Genomic DNA, 21,589 nt, shown 5'->3' with positions numbered 1-21,589 from the left:
CATTTTGTTTCACCCCCTCACAGGCAAAATTGTGAATCTCTCAAAAGGGTATAGAGGTGAAGATACCCATTATATAAAATACAGCAAAACCCACTAAATTTCTACAAAAATGGTTATGCATATAGATTTAGGAATGTTACAACTCTTTATACAGTGGCAGATGTTTGGGAAAAAGAATGATGCCTGATACTTTGTTGCTTATGTAGATAAGGGACAAAACACATGTACACTCAGCCACACCAAACATGCATGTGTATAGATCTCTGATCATTTGGATTGAGCCTTTGTAAATCTGGCCATACATATACAGTCGTCCAAACCCGGCATGTTTTAGGGACTGCTCAAGTATGTCAGTGTTAGGGAATGTACAGATACACATTGGGGGCATTTACTTACCTGTCCGGGGGAGTTTACATCAAGTGCATTGTCTGACGATAATGCCCTGTGCCACGATTCACCAAGATCGTGCGCCCGATATCCTGCATATGTTGCTTCCCCGCTCAGGTCCACCGGAGCTCACCTTCTTCTTCCTGGTGCATGTAAGTGCTTGATCTTGCCACACCATTTGATAGTTAAATCCCGCGCTGAGTCTGAATCCGTCAGATCGTCCGACGTTCTGCCCCCTGATTTCTGTTGCATGAAAGTCGGCGCAGCTGAGCCAAAATCCGATCGCGTGCAACACAATCACCTGCTAAATACCTGTCCCAGATGTGCAATTCCTGAAAATGTCGGAAAATCCGACTTAAGTGCGGCCCCATGGAGTATCAGGCAAGCTGACCTTAAATAGAGGTGTCTTACTATGGCTTCATTGTCTCTTCCAGTGCATGCTCAGCAAATCTGGGAGTCTATACAGGGGCAGATTAAGCCTGCCATGGGCCCTGGGCTGTAGGAATATTATAACCCCCTAGTCTGGAATTCACTTCCTACATCTGGTTCTCAAATCCATCTTTTTAGAGAATGGAGGATACATCTCTTTTGTCTGCTGTCAATCTGCAGTTTCAGGACCTTTAGAGGGCATTTTGCAGAGTCGCTCTCTGTGACTCAGGGAACGTCGTAGACTAGGTTTTGACCCAAAATTTTCACCCCGCGCTTTCCAAAATCCATTTATTAACCACCATCTACAGAAGCTGCTGCCTACTGGCAATGAGCATAAGACACTTATGTGTGAGGTAAGATGGATAGAGACAGGGATAGGGAGAGATTTATTAGAAATAGAATGAGGTAAAACTGTTACAGTTACCCATGGAAGCCAATCAGAGCTCAGCTGTAATTTTATAAACAGCTGTGCAAAAATGAAACTTGAGCTCTGATTGGTTGTAATGAGCAACTAGAACACTTCTGATAAATATCTCCATAGACAAAGTGACAGTCGGAGACAGAGACAGTGACTGGTATGAGAGTGCCCGATACAGACAGTCACTGGTATGAGAGTGCACGAGACCGACAGTCACTGAAATGAGAGTGCCCAACAGTGACTGGATTGAGAGTGCCCAAGACAGACAGTCACTGGAATGAGAGTACCCGAAACAGACAGTCACTGGAATGAGAGTGCCCGACAGTCAGTGGAATGAGCGTGCCAGAGACAGACAGTCACTGGAATGAAAGTGCCTGGCAGTCAGTGGAATGAGAGTGCCCGACAGTGACTGGAATGAGAGTGCCCGAGACAGACAGTGACTGGAATGAGAGTGCCCAGAGAGACAGTCACTGGAATAAGAGTGCTCAGAGAGAGAGGGTCACTGGAATGAGAGTGCCAAAGACAGACAGTCAGTGTCAGTGACAGTTTTGGCACACACAATAATTTTTCTTGTATTTCTTTTTTGTTTATTTCAAAATAATAACTTCACAACATATACCCTTCACCAGTGTATGAGTTTGTATGAAATTCAAATATAGCAGATAAAAAAAGTTTCGACGTTTCAGTCGTCTCAACGGGAAAGTATATATCACAGTATTACAGATTATAAAGATTGCATAGAGTCATCATGACTACAGCGGTCACAGGGTAGTGACACTGTTATTATATCTCTCATAAGAGAAAACCAACATATAATTTTCAAAGGGAAAATATTTAGAGACTCTAATCAATTTTCTCAGATTATAAATAAATAAATATATATATATATATATATCATAAGATAAAGAGTTACAATAGCCCATAATTTAGGCCCAGAGAGAGCGAGTGTACTAGGAGGAGGGGGAGCGATCCCAGCTGACAGGCGTAGCAGACAAAGGCAAATCTTGTACAAAAATATGAGAGGCATGTAGGTAGATCATAATCAGCACGATAGTATCGGTAACTTACTGCAATAGGGAGCCATAATATTTTATGTGAAGCAAGACACAAGACAAGCCGCATTCCTGCTGTCATCGCAGGCTCGGACTGTGTCCTTCATCCCTGTCATCCCTGGCTGCCACCGCGGGCCGAGTCGCACCCGGGGAATGACCTGGTGGCACCCCGCTGCAGCAGGACCATCCCGCTCTGCGGCGGACTCTGGTGAAGACCAGGTGCCACTTAGGCTCCGGTCTTGGGTGTCGGCTAGCACCCTCGACATCTCCCGTGGTGGTCCAGAGGGTCCACTGGTCCACAGACTCCTCTTCCCATAGAGACTTTTAGTTCTGTTGTCTGTGGACCGTTACACAATCGTACTACCTTACAGTCACATCTTTGTGCCAAAATAAATAGATATAGATGAAGAATTATGTATTAATAACAATTGTAAGCATGCATGTTAATATTCCATATAATATATAATATAATATTCCCTAATTCAATATTTCTAAGGAAGAAAATTAGAAAATACATCTTAGACGTGACAATAAGGCTACATTCACACTGCCATTGCCCGCCGTACCGTAGCACGGCGGGCACACGGCAGTCCCGCTGCTCACCCCCATCCCTCTCCATAGGAATATATGGCGCACGGCGCTGTATTCCGTCGAAGGATAGGACATGTCCTATCTTTCTACGGGGTACGACCATTGCCGTCTATGGGGGACGTGTATCGGCCGTATATACGTCCCCCATACTGCAGTGTGAATGTAGCCTTAGGCAAATGTACATGATAGAATTCAAAGGCAAATTTATGAAAAAGTCCTGTCATAAGCTCGATTCTGTCCCAGTGGCTCAATAGTTTGTAAGATATGAATCCAATATGATTCTCTGTTACGTAGAAGATTTATTCTGTTGCCACCTCTTCTTGGTAGATCCACTGTCTCAATGACCTGGTATCGTAGTCGTGAAGGGTGGTGAGGATGAGAGTTGAAATGTGCTGGGACTGGTAGCAAGTTTTGATTAGTGCGTATTGTAGATTTGTGTCTTTTATAGGAGTTGTAGTCTCTGCTATATATAGTAAGCCGCACGGACATGTCAATAGATAAATGACAAAACGAGAATTACATGTAAAGTAATTTTGGATGGGATTGTGTTTACCCGTCCTGGGGTGACAAAAATATTAACCACGAATCACAGAGGAGCATTGGCTGCGGTCAAAGCATGGGAGGTCATTGAAATTCTTGAATGTCCGGATAGGCTTGTTTAGAAATAAACAAAAAAGTTACACCAGAAGAATTATTGTGTGTGCCAAATTTTTCAGAATTGATGAAATTGGACTGAGAATCCTCTTTTGTTGCACCAGGAAGAGTGCGGTCCATGTGTAAAACAAGTGTCAGTGACAGAGACTGACAGAGAGTCTCTAGATATATATGGGGCAGCACAGCGGTTCAGTGGTTAGCATTTCAGTATTGCAGCTTTGCAGGGGACCTGGCTTCAAGTCCCAGGGTCAACATCTGCATAGAGTTTGTATGTTCTCTCTGTGTTTGCATTGGTTTCCTCTGGGTCTTCCGGTTTCCTCCCATACTCCAAAACATACTGGTAGGTTGATTAGATTGTGAGCCCCATTGGGGACGGGGATTGAATTGTCATGCTTTGTGCAGCGCTGTGTAATCTGTGTGTGCTATATAAATAAATAATTATTATTATAATTATTAATGATTTTTGTTAACCCATTCTATTTTGTTTCAGCTAAGAGCAGTTTTTTACTATCCTGGGCAAAGCCGGGAGCTACAGCTAGTTATATATATTATTATTCACTAATGTGTAAATGTGTATGCAGTTGGATGTAATGTCTGTGCAGCTGACGGCTTGTGAGAGTGGAGAGCACCAACATCTTATTTTTAATTTACTAGTTTATTCTAGTGAATTGAAATAAAGTCTCTGGGCTGAGGCTTCTGCCTTGTGGAGGTGTCTGTTGTTCATAGATCTTAAAGTGAATGTCTAGCCACTAACTCCTGTACATTACCTCCAGTACAATGACCACTATTAGATATGGAAGTATAATATTATGAGAACTAAACAGACTGATAAACCGGTTCTACATTGTGGTTTCACATGATGGCATGTTTATTTATTGTCAGATGTAGGAACTGTGTATAATCAGGAGGAGGTTATCAGGATTTACACAAGGATGTGACCAGGGTGTAATCACAGTGGAGTGTACAGTATACAAGAAGGAAAGTTCAGATCAAGATTATACATCCACATTAGAGATGAGCGAACATACTCGTCCGAGCTTGATGCTCGTTCGAGCATTAGCGTACTCGAAACTGCTCGTTGTTTGGACGAATAATTCGCCCGCTCGAGAAAACGGCAGCTCCCGCCGTTTTGCTTTTTGGCGGCCAGAAACAGAGCCAATCACAAGCCAAGAGACTCTGCACTCCACCCAGCATGACGTGGTACCTTTACACGTCGATAGCAGTGGTTGGCTGGCCAGATCAGGTGACCCTGGGATAGACTAGCCGCTGCCCGCGCTGCTCGGATCATTCTGTGTCTGGATGCCGCTAGGGAGAGAGCTGCTGCTGGTCAGGGAAAGCGTTAGGGTGTTCTATTAGAATAGTGTTAGGCAGGAGTGATTCTACAAGAACCCAACAGCCCTTCTTAGGGCTACAATAACGTTATACATTTTTTTTTTTATTTGCTTGTGGCTGGGCTTGCTGGCACTAGTAGTGCAGCTAGTACCATATTGTGAGGAATTTGCAGGGGGACTTGCTACCGTTGTGTTTAGCTCTTAGTGACACACATATCCACCTCAAACACCAAAGTGGGAAAATTTATTAGGGGTTGGATTTCAATTAGGCACAGTCTGCCATTTACTTTTTATTTTACGTTTATTTTTTCATAACTCAGCGTCATCTCATCAGTGTGCTTTCATACTTGGCTAGAAAATAGCCATAGGAGAATCCAAACGGCTTACTTACGCCTACAGTAGCGTTATATATATTTGATTTCTGGTTGATCTGCTGGTGGCTGTCCTTGCTGCAGTGCATCTACTAGCAAATTGTGAGCAATTTGTAGTGAGACTTGGGACCGCTGTGTTTTGCGCTTAGTGACGCACATATCCATCGCAAAGACCGAAGTGGGAAAATTTATTAGGGGTTGGATTTCAATTAGGCACAGTCTGCCATTTCCTTTTTTATTTTACGTTTATTTTTTTAATAACTCAGCGTCATCTCATCTGGCATAGCAGTGTGCTTTCATACTTGGCTAGAAAATAGCCATAGGAGAATCCAAACGGCTTACTTACGCCTACAGTAGCGTTATATATATTTGATTTCTGGTTGATCTGCTGGTGGCTGTCCTTGCTGCAGTGCATCTACTAGCAAATTGTGAGCAATTTGTAGTGAGACTTGCGACCGCTGTGTTTTGCGCTTAGTGACGCACATATCCATCGCAAAGACCGAAGTGGGAAAATTTATTAGGGGTTGGATTTCAATTAGGCACAGTCTGCCATTTCCTTTTTTATTTTACGTTTATTTTTTTAATAACTCAGCGTCATCTCATCTGGCATAGCAGTGTGCTTTCATACTTGGCTAGAAAATAGCCATAGGAGAATCCAAACGGCTTACTTACGCCTACAGTAGCGTTATATATATTTGATTTCTGGTTGATCTGCTGGTGGCTGTCCTTGCTGCAGTGCATCTACTAGCAAATTGTGAGCAATTTGTAGTGAGACTTGCGACCGCTGTGTTTTGCGCTTAGTGACGCACATATCCATCGCAAAGACCGAAGTGGGAAAATTTATTAGGGGTTGGATTTCAATTAGGCACAGTCTGCCATTTCCTTTTTTATTTTACGTTTATTTTTTTAATAACTCAGCGTCATCTCATCTGGCATAGCAGTGTGCTTTCATACTTGGCTAGAAAATAGCCATAGGAGAATCCAAACGGCTTACTTACGCCTACAGTAGCGTTATATATATTTGATTTCTGGTTGATCTGCTGGTGGCTGTCCTTGCTGCAGTGCATCTACTAGCAAATTGTGAGCAATTTGTAGTGAGACTTGCGACCGCTGTGTTTTGCGCTTAGTGACGCACATATCCATCGCAAAGACCGAAGTGGGAAAATTTATTAGGGGTTGGATTTCAATTAGGCACAGTCTGCCATTTCCTTTTTTATTTTACGTTTATTTTTTTAATAACTCAGCGTCATCTCATCTGGCATAGCAGTGTGCTTTCATACTTGGCTAGAAAATAGCCATAGGAGAATCCAAACGGCTTACTTACGCCTACAGTAGCGTTATATATATTTGATTTCTGGTTGATCTGCTGGTGGCTGTACTTGCTGCAGTGCATCTACTAGCAAATTGTGAGCAATTTGTAGTGAGACTTGCGACCGCTGTGTTTTGCGCTTAGTGACGCACATATCCATCGCAAAGACCGAAGTGGGAAAATTTATTAGGGGTTGGATTTCAATTAGGCACAGTCTGCCATTTCCTTTTTTATTTTTACGTTTATTTTTTTAATAACTCAGCGTCATCTCATCTGGCATAGCAGTGTGCTTTCATACTTGGCTAGAAAATAGCCATAGCAATAGGATAGCATCGTTTGGTTTTAAAAACTAAAAAACACGTTAAAAAAAAATTAAAGTTATAACTCTCATTTTCAAAATGTTTAACCCGAGGGCTAGGGGTAGAGGACGAGGGCGGGGACGTGGGCATCCAACTACTGCAGGGGTCAGAGGCCGTGGTCCTGGGCGGGGTGAGACACCACCTGCTTATGAGGGAGCAGGGGAACGCCGCAGAGCTACACTCCCTAGGTTCATGTCTGAAGTTACTGGGACTCGTGGTAGAGCACTGTTGAGGCCAGAACAGTGCGAACAGGTGATGTCGTGGATTGCGGACAATGCTTCTAGCCATTTGTCCACCAGTCAGTCTTCCACGCAGTCCACCCATGTCACCGAAATCAGCACTCCTCCAGCTCCTCCACCTCAGCCTCCTTCCCCCCAGTCTGCCCCCTCCCAGCAAAATTTGACATACTCTGAGGAACTGTTTTCTGGACCCTTCCCACAGTCACAAACCACTTGTCCGGTTGCTGCTGAGCAATTTTCCGATGCCCAGGTTTTCCACCAGTCGCAGTCTGTGGGTGATGATGACCTTCTTGACGTAGTGGAAGAAGTGTGTAAAGAGGTGTCCGACGATGAGGAGACACGGTTGTCAGACAGTGGGGAAGTTGTTGTCAGGGCAGGAAGTCCGAGGGGGGAGCAGACTGAGGGATCGGAGGATGATGAGGTGACAGACCCAAGCTGGGTTGATAGGCCGGGTGAACACAGTGCTTCTGAGACGGAGGAGAGTCCTCGACCAGAACAGGTTGGAAGAGGCAGTGGTAGGGCCAGACGGAGAGGCAGGGCCAGACCTGGTGCATCAGCGCCAAATGTGTCAACTAGTGAAGCCCCCGTGGCGAGGGCTCCTGCGGCGAGGGCTAGATTTTCAGAAGTCTGGAGGTTCTTTAAGGAAACACCGGATGACCGACGGACTGTGGTGTGCAACATTTGCCAAACCAGGATCAGCAGGGGTTCCACCACTAATAGCTTAACTACCACCAGTATGCGCAGGCATATGAATGCTAAACACCCCACTCAGTGGCAACAAGCCCGTTCACCTCCGGCCGTGCACACCACTGCTCCTTCCCCTGTGTCAGCTGATAGTCAGCCCCCTGCCCAGGACCCTGCCACAAAAACCCCATCGTCGCCTCCACGATCCTCCACAGCATCCACCAGCGTTCAGCTCTCCATACCCCAGACGCTGGAGCGGAAACGCAAATATAGTGCAACCCACCCGCACGCCCAAGCCCTTAATGTCCACATCTCCAGATTGCTTAGCCTGGAGATGCTGCCCTATAGGCTAGTAGAGACCGAGGCCTTTCGCAACCTCATGGCGGCGGCCGCCCCTCGGTATTCGGTCCCCAGCCGCCACTACTTTTCCCGATGTGCCGTCCCAGCCCTGCACCAGCACGTGTCAGACAACATCATCCGTGCCCTGACCAACGCCGTTTCTGACAAGGTCCACCTGACCACGGACACGTGGACGAGTGCTGCCGGGCAGGGCCACTATGTATCGCTGACGGCACATTGGGTTAACTTGGTGGAGGCTGGGACCGAGTCTGACCCTGCGGCTGGTCATATACTGCCGACGCCGAGGATTGCGGGGCCTACCTCGGTCCAGGTGTTTCAGGCCTACTATGCCTCCTCCTCCTCCCACCCCTCCTCCACCTCCTCCTCCGAACTACCATCCGTGGGCATGGCACCATCAGTCGGTAGCTATAGGCACAGCAGCAGTGCCGTCGCTAAGCGACAGCAGGCGGTGCTCAAACTGCTGAGCCTAGGCGATAAAAGGCACACCGCCCAAGAACTATTACAGGGCATCACGGCGCAGACTGATCTGTGGCTGGCACCGCTGAACCTGAAGCCAGGCATGGTTGTGTGTGACAACGGCCGTAACCTGGTGGCGGCTCTGCAACTCGGCAGACTGACACATGTGCCATGCCTGGCCCATGTGTTAAATCTGATAGTTCAGCGTTTCCTCAAGACATACCCCAATCTGTCTGATTTGCTCACGAAGGTGCGCCGCATCTGTGCGCATTTCAGGAAGTCCAGCACAGATGCTGCCACTCTCAGGGCAGCGCAGCGCCGCCTCCAACTGCCCGCTCACCGACTGTTGTGCGACGTGCCCACGAGGTGGAATTCAACACTTACCATGTTATCCAGAGTTTACCAGCAGCGCCAAGCGATTGTAGACTGCCAGATGTCAACTTCCACCAGAACTGGTAGTCAGGTCAGTCAGCTTCCTCAAGTCTACAATGAGGAGTGGACGTGGATGTCTGATATCTGTCAGGTGCTGAGTAACTTTGAGGAGTCAACACAGATGGTCAGTGGCGATGCCGCCATCATCAGCCTCACCATCCCGCTGCTTGGCCTGTTGAAAAACTCTCTGATCAGCATGAAGTCGGAAGCTTTGCGCTCGTCACAAGAGACGGGGGAAGAAGATTCCCTTGTTGATAGCCAAAGCACCCTTAGGTCTGTTTCTCAGCGCATATCGGAGGAGGTGGAGGTGGAGGAGGATGAGGAGGAAGAGGAGGAGAATGTTGGCGAGACACAAGAGGGGAGCATTGCTCAGACCTTCACTGTTCAGCGTGTATGGGCAGAAGAAGAGGAGTTGGAGGAGTTGGAGGAGGAGGAGATGGACAGTCAGGCCAGTGAGGGAAGTGAATTCTTGAGAGTTGGTACTCTGGCGCATATGGCAGATTTCATGCTAGGCTGCCTATCCCGTGACCCTCGCGTTCAAAGAATTTATTCCAGCACCGATTACTGGGTATTCACTCTCCTGGACCCACGGTACAAGCAAAATCTTTCCACTCTCATCCCTGGAGAGGAAAGGAGTGTGAGAATGCATGAATACCAGCAGGCCCTGGTGCACAAGCTGAAACAGTATTTCCCTTCTGACAGCGCTAGCGGCAGAGTGCGTGGTTCTGCGGGACAAGTAGAGAGGGAGAGTAGGCGAGCTGGCAGCTTGTCCAGCACTGGCAAGGGTACGCTTTACAAGGCTTTTGCCAGCTTTATGTCACCCCAGCAAGACACTGTCACCTGTCCCCAGTCTCGGCAGAGTAGGGCTGATCTTTACAGAAAGATGGTGAGGGAGTACGTAGCTGACCATACCATCGTCCTAAATGATCACACAGCTCCCTACAACTACTGGGTTTCAAAGCTGGACATGTGGCACGAACTGGCACTGTACGCCTTGGAGGTTCTTGCCTGCCCTGCCGCTAGCGTGTTGTCCGAGCGGGTTTTCAGTGCAGCTGGTGGCATCATCACCGATAAGCGTACACGCCTGTCGACTGACAGCGCTGACAGGCTGACGCTTATTAAGATGAATAAAGCCTGGATTTCTCATAATTTCCAATCTCCACCAGGTGAAGGAAGCTCAACCTGAAAAATTTATGCACTCCTCCTCCTCCTCCTCATTTTCCTCCTTCTCCTCCTCTTTGTACACTAAAGCAGAGGAAACTGGCTATTTTTTGACAGGGCCCACTGGCTCTAGCTATAGTACTTTATGCATTTAATTTTTCTGGAGGGCCACCTACCCGGTCCTCTGTTTTAAACAATTTTTGGGAGTGCCACATACAGGCACTCAATCTATTCAATTTTTCTGGAGGGCCACCTACCTGCTCCTCTGGTTTGAAAACTATTTTGGACTGCCACATACAGGCACTCAATGTATTTCATTTTTCTGGAGGGCCACCTACCTGCTCCTCTGGTTTGAAAACTTTTTTGGACTGCCACATACAGGCACTATCCAAATTAAATTGTCTCCATAGCAGCCTCCACACGTTGTCTCCATTGCTACCTCCAAAAGTCGTCCATATAGCTGCCTCCATACATCGTCCCCTTATCAAACGAGGTGTGTCAGGCAGAAATTTGGGTTGTTTTCATGGATTCCACATCAAAGTTGTTAACTTTGTCGCCACCCTGCTGTGTTATCCACAAAATATACTGGTAAACTTTTATCATTTACCGATATTATTTCAGAACTTCTTGCGCATCTGTTTACATTCCCCTCACCCGCCATATCCCAAACTTATAAGAACGCTACTACACTTAACTTGGTGGAGGCTGGGACCGAGTCTGACCCTGGGGCTGGTCATATACTGCCGACGCCGAGGATTGCGGGGCCTACCTCGGTCCAGGTCTCAAAGGCCTACTATACCTCCTCCTCCTCCCACCCCTCCTCCACCTCCTCCTCCTCCGAATTACCATCCGTGGGCATGGCGCCATCAGTCGGTAGCTCTAGGCACAGCAGCAGTGCCGTCGCTAAGCGACAGCAGGCGGTGCTCAAACTGCTGAGCCTAGGCGATAAAAGGCACACCGCCCAAGAGCTATTACAGGGCATTCCACATCAAACTTGTTAACTTTGTCGCCACCCTGCTGTGTAATCCACAAAATATACTGGCAAACTTTTATCATTTACCAATATTATTTCAGCGCTTCTTGCGCATCTGTTTACATTCCCCTCACCCGCCATATCCTAAACTTATAAGAACGCTACTACACTTGATCTTATACAAAAGGTTCTTAGAAGTGCTGTTTGGGGAGTAGCCTAGAGACAGGGGCTTGGATTGGCGAAAGCTCGCCTGGCAGCGGAGCGCCAGCTCCATCTCAAGATCCAACTAACATAGTTTTAACTGCAGCACCTTTAATCTACTACTAGTTCACTGCCTCCATACATCGTCCCCTTATCAAACGAGCTGTGTCAGGCAGAATTTTCAGGTGTTTCACCAGATACATAGTGGAACGTGGCCCATCTGTTGCCGCCATGCTGGAGACCTGAAGTTGCAATCATAGCAGCGCAATATGAATGCCCCATACTGTCGCTCTTAATCATGGAACCATTTCCGTAAAAACAATTAAAAATAGAACCACTATGCTATTCCATTATTCCTAGGTGAAATATTCAAAGGACCTGGCCTGCTTTGAAAATTATAATTTTTTCAAAGTAAACGCTTCTGGCCCCCAGGCCCATTTTGGGTGGGGAGGAGCCGAGAGACAGGGGCTTGGACAGGCGAAAGCTCGCCTGGCGGTGGACCGCCAGCTCCATCCCAAGATTAGGCAGCCTCAGAGGCATCCATGCATGCTGCCCCTGCTGTTTCCTGTCCATTTTGCCTCCACGATCCTCCACAGTGTCCACCAATGTCTCATTTCAACTCTCTATACCCCAGACGCTGGAGCACGAGAGCATATGCAGCACATCATCCCCTTATCAAACGAGCTGTGTCAGGCAGAATTTTCAGGTGTTTCACCAGATACATAGTGGAACTCGGCCCATCTGTCGCCGCCATGCTGGAGACCTGAAGTTGCAATCATAGCAGCGCAATATGAATGCTCCATACTGTCGCTCTTAATCATGGAAGTTGTCTCCATGGCTGCCTCCACATGTCGTCCCCTTATCAAAAGAGCTGTGTCAGGCTAATTTTTCGGGTGTTTCACCAGATACGTTATGGAACTTGGTCACTATGTCTCCACCATGCTGTGTTATCGACTAAATATACCTTCAACCTTTTGTTCACATAGGAAATCAATTCACCTCCTTTGGTGAAACCTGAGTCCATTTAGGGTATGTCACCATGAGACTCTCTAGCCTGCCACTGCTGCCGCTGCCTCTGCATGCCGTCCCCTATAGTGTCAGGGTCAATTATTGCATGTTTTAGATGCTATCTAGCCTCATTCGGTCACTCTGTCATGGCCATGCTGTTGCCCATAATTTTGGCATAATGGTGCGATTAAGCAGCCTCAGAGGCATCCATGCATGGTGCCCCTGCTGTTTCCTGTCCATTTCCGTGGTGTTTCCATCCTTTTCTGAGGTTCCCAGGTGTTTGGCCAAGCTTCCCTGTGCAGAGCCTTGGTCCCCTTGAAAAATGCTCGAGTCTCCCATTGACTTCAATGGGGCTCGTTATTCGAGACGAGCACTCGAGCATCGGGAAAAGTTCGTCTCGAATAATGAGTACCCGAGCATTTTAGTGCTCGCTCATCTCTAATCCACATCTCTTGTTCTTGCTCTGCATCTTCACTTTATAACAATGTCCAACAATAGTCTTTTATTTCTTTCATAAGTCCTTAATCCCTTTTTCCACCCTTATCTTTCTTGCTATTCCCTCCTTTCCTTACATCCTACTTTCCTCTCTACATGCATTCCCTTTTTCCTTCCTGTTTCTTCCCTCACATATTCCTTCTTTTCTTTGTCTCCATATCTTCCTGGCTTGCTCATTCCTCTCCTTCCTTTCCCCAACTTTCCTCTTTCTCATTCCCTAGTTTCCTCTCACCCCTTCTGTCTCCTTGGTTTCTACCTCCCTATCCTTTCCCCTGTCACGGGTGTCCCCGCAACGCAAATCACGGGCCCACCCGTTCCCCTCCCTGCCCGTGGGCGCAGCACCACTCGCCTGTCCCTACTCCTGATTCCCGTCCTTGCTCCGTCCTGAGTTCCCGTGTCCTGAGTTCCCGTGTCCCCTGTTCCGGTTTTCCCGCTCCCATCTGCCCGGACCTCCCATTGCTTACCTCGGATTGGACTTGACCTTGCATTTCTGCCACCTGCCCTGACCTGTGCCTGAATCTGACCACAAGCCTGTCACCACGGGTTAGTCGCACCTGTGAAACGACCTGGTGGTAACCTACAGCAGCAAGTCCATCCCGCTTTGCGGTGGTCTCTGGTGAAGACCAGGTGCCACTTAGATTCCGGACCCAGGTGTCAGTTAGAACCACCTCCCGTGGTGGTACAGTGGATCCACTCATCCCGAATCCTGACATCCCTTATTAGTTTCTCCTTCTCTTCCATCCTATCTAATCTTGTTAACCCCTTCACGCTCTGTGACGGATATATCTTCAGGGCCCGATCAGGGTCGCACCCCCTCCCACTGCGATTGTTACTCCCCTGGGAACATATACGTCTCTTGATTCTTGTGTTACATTCAATTTGATACAGCTGTATATTGTACTTGTATATATGTCATTCACTACTTGCTCCTTCTTTACCTTAAATAACCTGTCTTTAGGAATCCTTGACTGGAGTTAATATTTACTCTAATATATTTAATGCACTATAATCTCTTCTATATACATTCCCAGGAGCTATATATGTATTTGCTTGAGGGATTTGCAGTTGAATACAGTGTGATGATTGCAGTGTCACTCTTCTGTGACTTTGTGATCTTGAACAAATATTGTATCCTGCAGAGACTATTCACTGCCATTGACCGTAGCAGAGCCTGTGCTGCTGTACATGGAGGCTACATGGTTCCTTAGTATGGGGCATCTATGCACTAAACACTAAAGGTTATGCTTGATAACATATTTGGCATGGTGTTAGATTGGGTCAGTACATCTGCATGGAGTCTGTATGATGTCACCTTGGTTCTGGGGTTTCCTCTAAGTATTTAGGTTTTTGGCCAGACTCAAAAACAGCACTGATGGGTTGATTGACTTCCTATGAAATTGGGTCTAGTGAGTGAGATATGGAGATAAGATTGTGAGCCGCATTGACAGTAGGGACTGATGGGAGTGATGATAATCTAAACAGTTTTGAAGAATATAAAGGCACTTTGTACCATGTTTCCCCGAAAATAAGACAGTGGGGCACATTTACTTACAGGCTCACCGCAGTTCACAGAAAGTGCACTGTCCGACTCCAATGCACTGTGCCGCGACTCACTAAGATTGTGCGCCCGATATCCTGCATGTGTCGCTTCCCCGCTCAGGTCCGCCGGAGTTCACTTTCTTTTTAGAGGTGCATCAAGTGCTTGTTAAATCTCGCGCTGAGTCCGAATCAGTCGGAGCGATCGTCGGGCACCCCCGATTTTTGTTGCATGGAAGCCAGCGCAACTGTGCCACAAAAAGGGTCACGTGTGGCAAAATCCCAGCGCTGACACTTCTTAAATACCTGTGCAAGCAGTTTTAACATTGAAGAACAGGCACAGTCCGAAAAAAGTGTGTCACAAAGCGGTGCAAAGCCCTTAGTAAATATGCCCCAAGTGTCTTATTCCTAAAGAGGCACTGTCAGTACCTGTCCAGTAAACCGTGCAACCACAACCAGGCTTGGCGCTAGCTGTCAGACTAGGTAGGTGGTGGCGAACTCACCCTGCGACGTCCCTGCGGGCTAAGGCCCTGCCTAAAGCAGATAAACCGCCCTGATAAGGGTAAACCCACTATCAGGAAACTAACTGACGGTCCCTGAGCGACCCTACAAGATGACAAGGAAGACTTACTTCGTCTGACAGCTGCTGGATGGTGGAGCGGACAGGTAACTGGAATATAGATATAGGTCAGTGTTCACACTGGTGCACAGAATACAAACACAGGAATGAGACAGGGAAAGCGGAATAATACTAGGAGGTAAACGATACTTAGGGACAAACAACAGATATACGCAGGTCTTCAGGCCAGATCCAGATACGGGCGGAATATACACAGGTCAGGTCAAGATCAAGCGGTTATATACAGGTCAGGTACAGATACAGGCAGACAAACGGAGACAAACAAACCAGGTAAAACCCAAGATGGCTGCATAGGTACAGAATCGGATAAAAAACAAAGAATACCAAACAAGATAACAAGAGCACTAGATACTACAGGTAGACTGATGCAATGACTACCACTAGGTCTTATTTTCAGGTGAGGCCTTATTTCTAAGCTTGAACAAAATAGTACTAGGTCTTATTTTCGGGGGATGTCCGATTTTAGGGGAAAAGGGGTACTGTAGAAAAAAATGAACATAATTCACCATTTATATTTTGTACATGAGTGCACAAAATATGGTCACTGATGTGGATCAAAGCATGAGCATTTAATCCACCATTTCCTGCCTGGAAGCAACTGTCTGCATCAAACTACCCGACTGCCTCATTGGGAGCCACATTTTCCCTATTTTTAAACTATTCCCACCAAAGAAGGAGCAGAGGTGACGCAGTTGATAGAGGAAGACTGTCTGGAGAGCTTTCGGTGCTCCTTTCTGATCACATTTACGAAACTCCTGGTCATGGCCTGCACCAGCGCTGGGCATAACTGGGCAAGTGCCGGGGCCCAGAGCTGCTGTGGGGGCCCACGATAGGCTGTACATAGGGAATCCATGGGAGAGGGGGGGAGCTGTGTCTAATAAATCCATAGAGTGTGAGGGGGGCTTATATAAAATAACCGTGAGGGGGCTGTTTGTTATGATAAACTAGGGAATATTTTAGGGAATAGGAGACTGTTTTAGTTTCTGAATTTTGAATGCTTGAATGCAGTTCACTGCAAAGGGGCCCACTGAGGCTCTGTCGCCCAGGGGCCTACTGAAACCTGGAGCCGATCCTGCTCCTGATGAACAACTCCCAGGGTGCAGAACCTATACACTCATGGTCATGTAATCATGATGTCATTGTAGGTCCTTTACTATGTATGGATTAGTCACAAAACCTGTATAAATTTTGTATGACTGATACCTAAATCCTCTTGGTGTTCGTAGTCTCCTTAATGACAGGTCCTATAGCAAATATTTAAGCTATCGCTGATCTGATGCACTCCCTTAAATAGTGAATGGGAGTCCCAGAGATCAGGGGCAGATTAGGTTCCATGAGCCCTGGTCTGAATTAGACGCTTGGCCCTGGTCTGAATTAGACGCTTGGGACCCCTTGGGTCGCGTTCACATGCTGTGTTTGAATTACGCTTTTAAACACATTTCATAGGCAGCAGGGAGGCGCTTTGCCTGATCACATATTCATTTACACACAAACCCTTGTGATAGAGAACATGCGCCACATGTTTGGCATGTAAACAATGCAAAGTGATGCTCGTTCCCCATCACAAGCTTTGTAGTGTAAATAAATGTGTGTTCTGGATCATACACCACTATATATACACACACACACACACACACACATACATACATACATACATACATACATACATACATACATACATATATGGGATTCAGTTGTATTAGACAAGTGGCTGAGGTGTGGAGGAACTTCTATGAAAAAGTATTTTCACCACACTGATATATACCTACATTATCTATATACACATAAATATACCATATATACTATATACCGTACACTTTACTATATACATATATATATATATATATATATATATATATATACCTCACACATACATCGCACATAACTCACTATATAAGTATACATGTACCACTCTATACACACAGACATGTACTAACACATACATACACACACCTATCTATAGTCACATACATACACTACATACATATACATAATGCACATACAGGACACAAACTTGACCTGCTCCTCCACCCATTAGTGAGAATGAAAAGTCCGTTCTCTGAGTATCTGGGGCTCCCGTTCTCATTAATGCCACAGCCTTGTGTCATGCTGTGTCATAAAGGGATCTGTATATTAGGAATTATTACATTTTGTACTAAATAATCAATTGATGCCCGATAGGAACAACCAGTAGCCTCCATTCAGTAGTGGTTCAGGGCGGTAGTGCCAATGTTGGTGAGCCAGAGTCAAAGTAGAACGCTATCTGTCTTCATACAGTAAGCAGGGTCGGCTCTAGGTTTCAGAAGGCCCCTGGGCGACAGAGCCTCAGTGCACTCACATGATGGCATTAAAAATGAAGAAACTAAAACGGTCCCCTGTTCCCTAAAATATGCCCTAGTTTATAATTCCAAATGGTTATATTATATACAGCCTCTCATGGTTTGTATTATATAAGCCCCCTTCATCCCCCTTATGGTTTCATTATATACAGACCACCCTAACCCCCGTAGAATCATTATATACAGCTCTCCTCCCCCCCCCTCCCCCCCCCCCCCATGGAGAAAATGTAACCAGTAAAAAAGAAAGGATCACCTCAGTCCTCAATTCGGGCTCCCATTTTCCTGACTTCATCCGTCACTGCTGCCGGCAGCCGTGCAGTGCCTTCCCTGCAGAGAGGCAGTCTGGCGTCCCTCAGTGCACGGGGTAGCAATTTGTGGCACCAGCACCCAGGTGCTGCCAGGCTGCTGGGGACTAAGATCTGGCCATTTGTGCTCCACCAGCAGCTCTGGGCCCCGCCTAGGTGTGGCTGGTGCTGGTTCGGCCCTGACAATAAGTGTACAGTCAGGGTGGCAAAACTCCATATTTATAACTGTGTGACCAAAATCTGTATTTTATATAAGTAAGTGTCAAAGGAGTTTCTGCCCCTTCTTTGGAGAGCTGTCCCTCAAACAGGATGTTATGGCTCAAAATTTCCCCATGCAAACGGGCAGAGTTTGGCAGAATGTAAATTTAATGATACATTCTGACTCACTTTAGGCCCTGAAAAACTCTAATGCTGACTTAAAAGTTGTGGCCACGGTTCATAGCCACATATTCTGGCTCTGTAAGCTCTCTAATGCAAAGATGGTGAGATCTACAACCACTCCAGATTTAAATTACAGCTTTAGACATTTAGAAACTTGGGTAGTATAAGACTCTCCAGTGTAACTTTCCAATGTCTAACCTTTAGACAGCTTTAGTCTTTCTCCCTCAATTTTTCCATTTCATTGTATGGTCTGAAGCAGCCCGCAGGCTTGTGGTAATGTTTGACTCATGCAGTCATTTACATACTCATGCTGTAACGGCCCGCTGGACGAGTCCTTTACAAACCTTTACAGTCCAGATGATCCTTAGTTACGTAGGTGAAATACAGTCAACTATATCCTATAGTCTTAGTGGTCGTATACTGTATGTAGTTGTCTTAATGATATATTTATTTCTTCTAATGATATATTAATTCCTAGGTATGAACACCATCTACTCAGAACCGGCAATGCATCTGTAATAATCACCCCAGTACAGAGTTCATCAGACAGATTTCAAAGTATCTTCCTGCAGTAAGCAAAAAGACATATTGGCACTGCAGCTGTAATGGGCTTTTGCAACCTGAAGTCCCTGGTGACAGGTTCCCTTTAAGGCTTATGGTTGGTCTCCCAGGGTTTCCAATGGCATGTTTGGCTTTGATTTTGGGATTTAAGTGTTATTAGGTCTGACAACACTTATAATAACTGTTGGCAATAACCTAACCTGGGATCGTCATACCACATACAGTGCACCTCTAATAAATTATATTACATAGTACCCCTCCAATTATTTATGAATAGTGCCCCTCTAATGATTTATTATATATTCTATATTTCTATATATAGAAAAAGTCAGTTGCAGCAGAGTGGGGCTCATTTACTAAGGATCCTGAGTCCGCGAATCCGTCGGGTTTTACGGAATATCTCCGATTTGCGCCATTTTGCGCCAAATGGCCCCGGGTTTTTGGCGCATGCGATCGGATTGTGGCGCATCGGCGCTGGCTTTCACGTGACAGAGATCGGTGGTGTGGCCTTTGGACAACCAAACGGATTTGGAAAAACCGTGGAATTAAAAAAAACGATTTGTGTCACAAGATCAGCACTTACATGCACGGGAAGAAGCAGGTGAACTCCGGCGGACCTGCTGGATATTGGGCGCACAACCTTAATGAATCCCGGCAGACCCGAATCCATGTCGGACAACGTGCCGCGGGACCGGGTAAGTAAATCTGCCCCAGTGTGTGTAATCCCCTATGGGGGGGGGGGGGGTTGTTGCAAAAGACGCTACACAAAGGACTTATGTATATATCCAAAAAAACCTTCCACTTTCAGAATGATCTTTGAAAATAATGCTCATAGCATATTGCAGCCAGTGAGAGAGCAGGAATTGTTACCACTCACAGCTGTGTAACAAACAACAGAGAGCAGAAAGCAGAGAGACCTGTCTTCAACCCAGTACACAGATTTGCCATAGCAACATAGACATATTACTGTAACTAATGGGCACTTTACAACCTAAATGAAAAATAATAGAGAAATGTTTATAACACTCTTATGAAATGACACTTTAAAGGGGTTTGCCCATAAAAGAAAGTTTTCAAATTCTATTCCTATAGTGATGTTTCCACAGTAAAGATAATTTTAACCCCTTACTTTGCAATTTTCCTCAGTTTTATTGCTGTTTTAGCTCCTATCACTCAGCTATCATGAAGCTATTCATAAGAGGAATCTGCCCGACCATAGTCAGGAGTTTATGGTCGTATCCAGGGAAAACCAAAATATAAACATCAGGACTGATAGAGACAGGTTGGACTTATATCTGTGAAATGTTGTATTTTTGTTAATAACATTGAATTAGTGAATTCGGTGTTTTGATATCCTGAGTATATTTAAAAATCTTGTCTTCAAGATGAAGTGAATATAACCTCGGGGTGTGGAGGGGTATCATAGTTATGTATGAAGAGGAATAGGTCAAGTGTAAAAATGAACATACCATATCTACTTAAACTATAAAGGGGGGTAGCTTCCACTTTTAAAAAGTGAAATGTCAAAAATTTGTAGCAGTGTCCTTCATCTATGCTTGTCCTTAGTGCCCTGATTGTTACCCGGAGAACACATAAAGAAGATCCCTAATGATCAGACACTTATCCCTCTATAAAATGTAATACAGCATCAGAAGAATGGAATCTAGTGCTCCATTCAATGCTGTGGTCCTGTCCCTACAAGTCTCATGGAAGGGTATGGAGTACTAGTCGGACATGTGCCAAACACTTCCCTAGCTAGAGGCACTCAGGGCCCCTATAATTATGATTAATATTCTAACCTGTGGAAACGAGATAATTTTATACCCCCTTTAAAACAAATACACTCTCTTATTTTGTAATTAATTCCCTATATTCACAAAAATGTAACAAATATGGTGGTAAATAATGAATATCTATTGTATGTTAATAACAACTCACCCCCAGGATCCCAGACATTTCATTCTCCATCATAGTCTTCAGTTCCCCTTTGGATAAAGTGTCCTCTTTGGTATATCGGCTAAACACATCTTTTAATAAATCGATTGCCTGTTCCAGCGCTTTGGCCATGGTCAGGATGTTGGAGGTAAAATGGATTAAGGATGTTATTTATGTCAAGACTGTGTCCCATTTTAAAATTATAGAGAAAAATAATTCTCATCATTATGTAAATTCGATACATGATGGGTGTAACATTAAAATAATTGCTAAAATGTTGTTCGTCAAAATTAATTATTGGGTTTGGTAAAGGTTGAATATTCAAAACGATAATCTGGAGTTTAATGGCAACATTGCAAAACAAGATCTATTAGATGTGAATACGTTTTCACAGCCCTTTACATTTTTCACTATTTGTTTCATTGTAGGCAATTGGTAAAAAGTTTTTTTTTTTGCTCATGAATGTACACTTTGCTCCCCATCTTGACAGAGAAAAAAGAAATGTAGATATTTTTGCTAATTTATTGAACAAGAAAAACTGAAATATCACATGGTCATAAGTATTCAAACCCTTTGCTGTGACACATATTTAAAGTACATTTAAAATTAGCTATCTGCAGGTGTTTAGCGGCTAGCAGAGGTTTTACCTCGCCTATCCTCCCCCCTGGCTAATCTCCATTTGCCTTGCTTTCTGGTAGCCATGGGAAACCGTATAGTACTGCTTGAGATGACAGGAGGCTTGTTGAGATGGTCTGTAGAGCCTGTAGTGATGTCACAAGCATGTGACTTATCACATGCTTCAGGGCGGCCAATTACAAACATGCTGTCCTGCATCATTTGAAAGTTAGTTCGATGCAAAGGACCTTCAGTAATGTCAAAAGCATGTGACTCATCACATGCTTCAGATGAGCCAATTACAATCATGCTGTCCTGAGCGAGTGGCTTCCATGTTTTCTGCTTTAATCAGCTATTAACATCCCAC

This window comes from Engystomops pustulosus, chromosome 1 (genome assembly GCF_040894005.1).
Source record: "Engystomops pustulosus chromosome 1, aEngPut4.maternal, whole genome shotgun sequence".
NCBI lineage: Eukaryota > Metazoa > Chordata > Amphibia > Anura > Leptodactylidae > Engystomops > Engystomops pustulosus.
The sequence above is the reverse complement of the archived record's forward strand: the minus strand, read 5'-3'. Positions refer to the sequence as shown.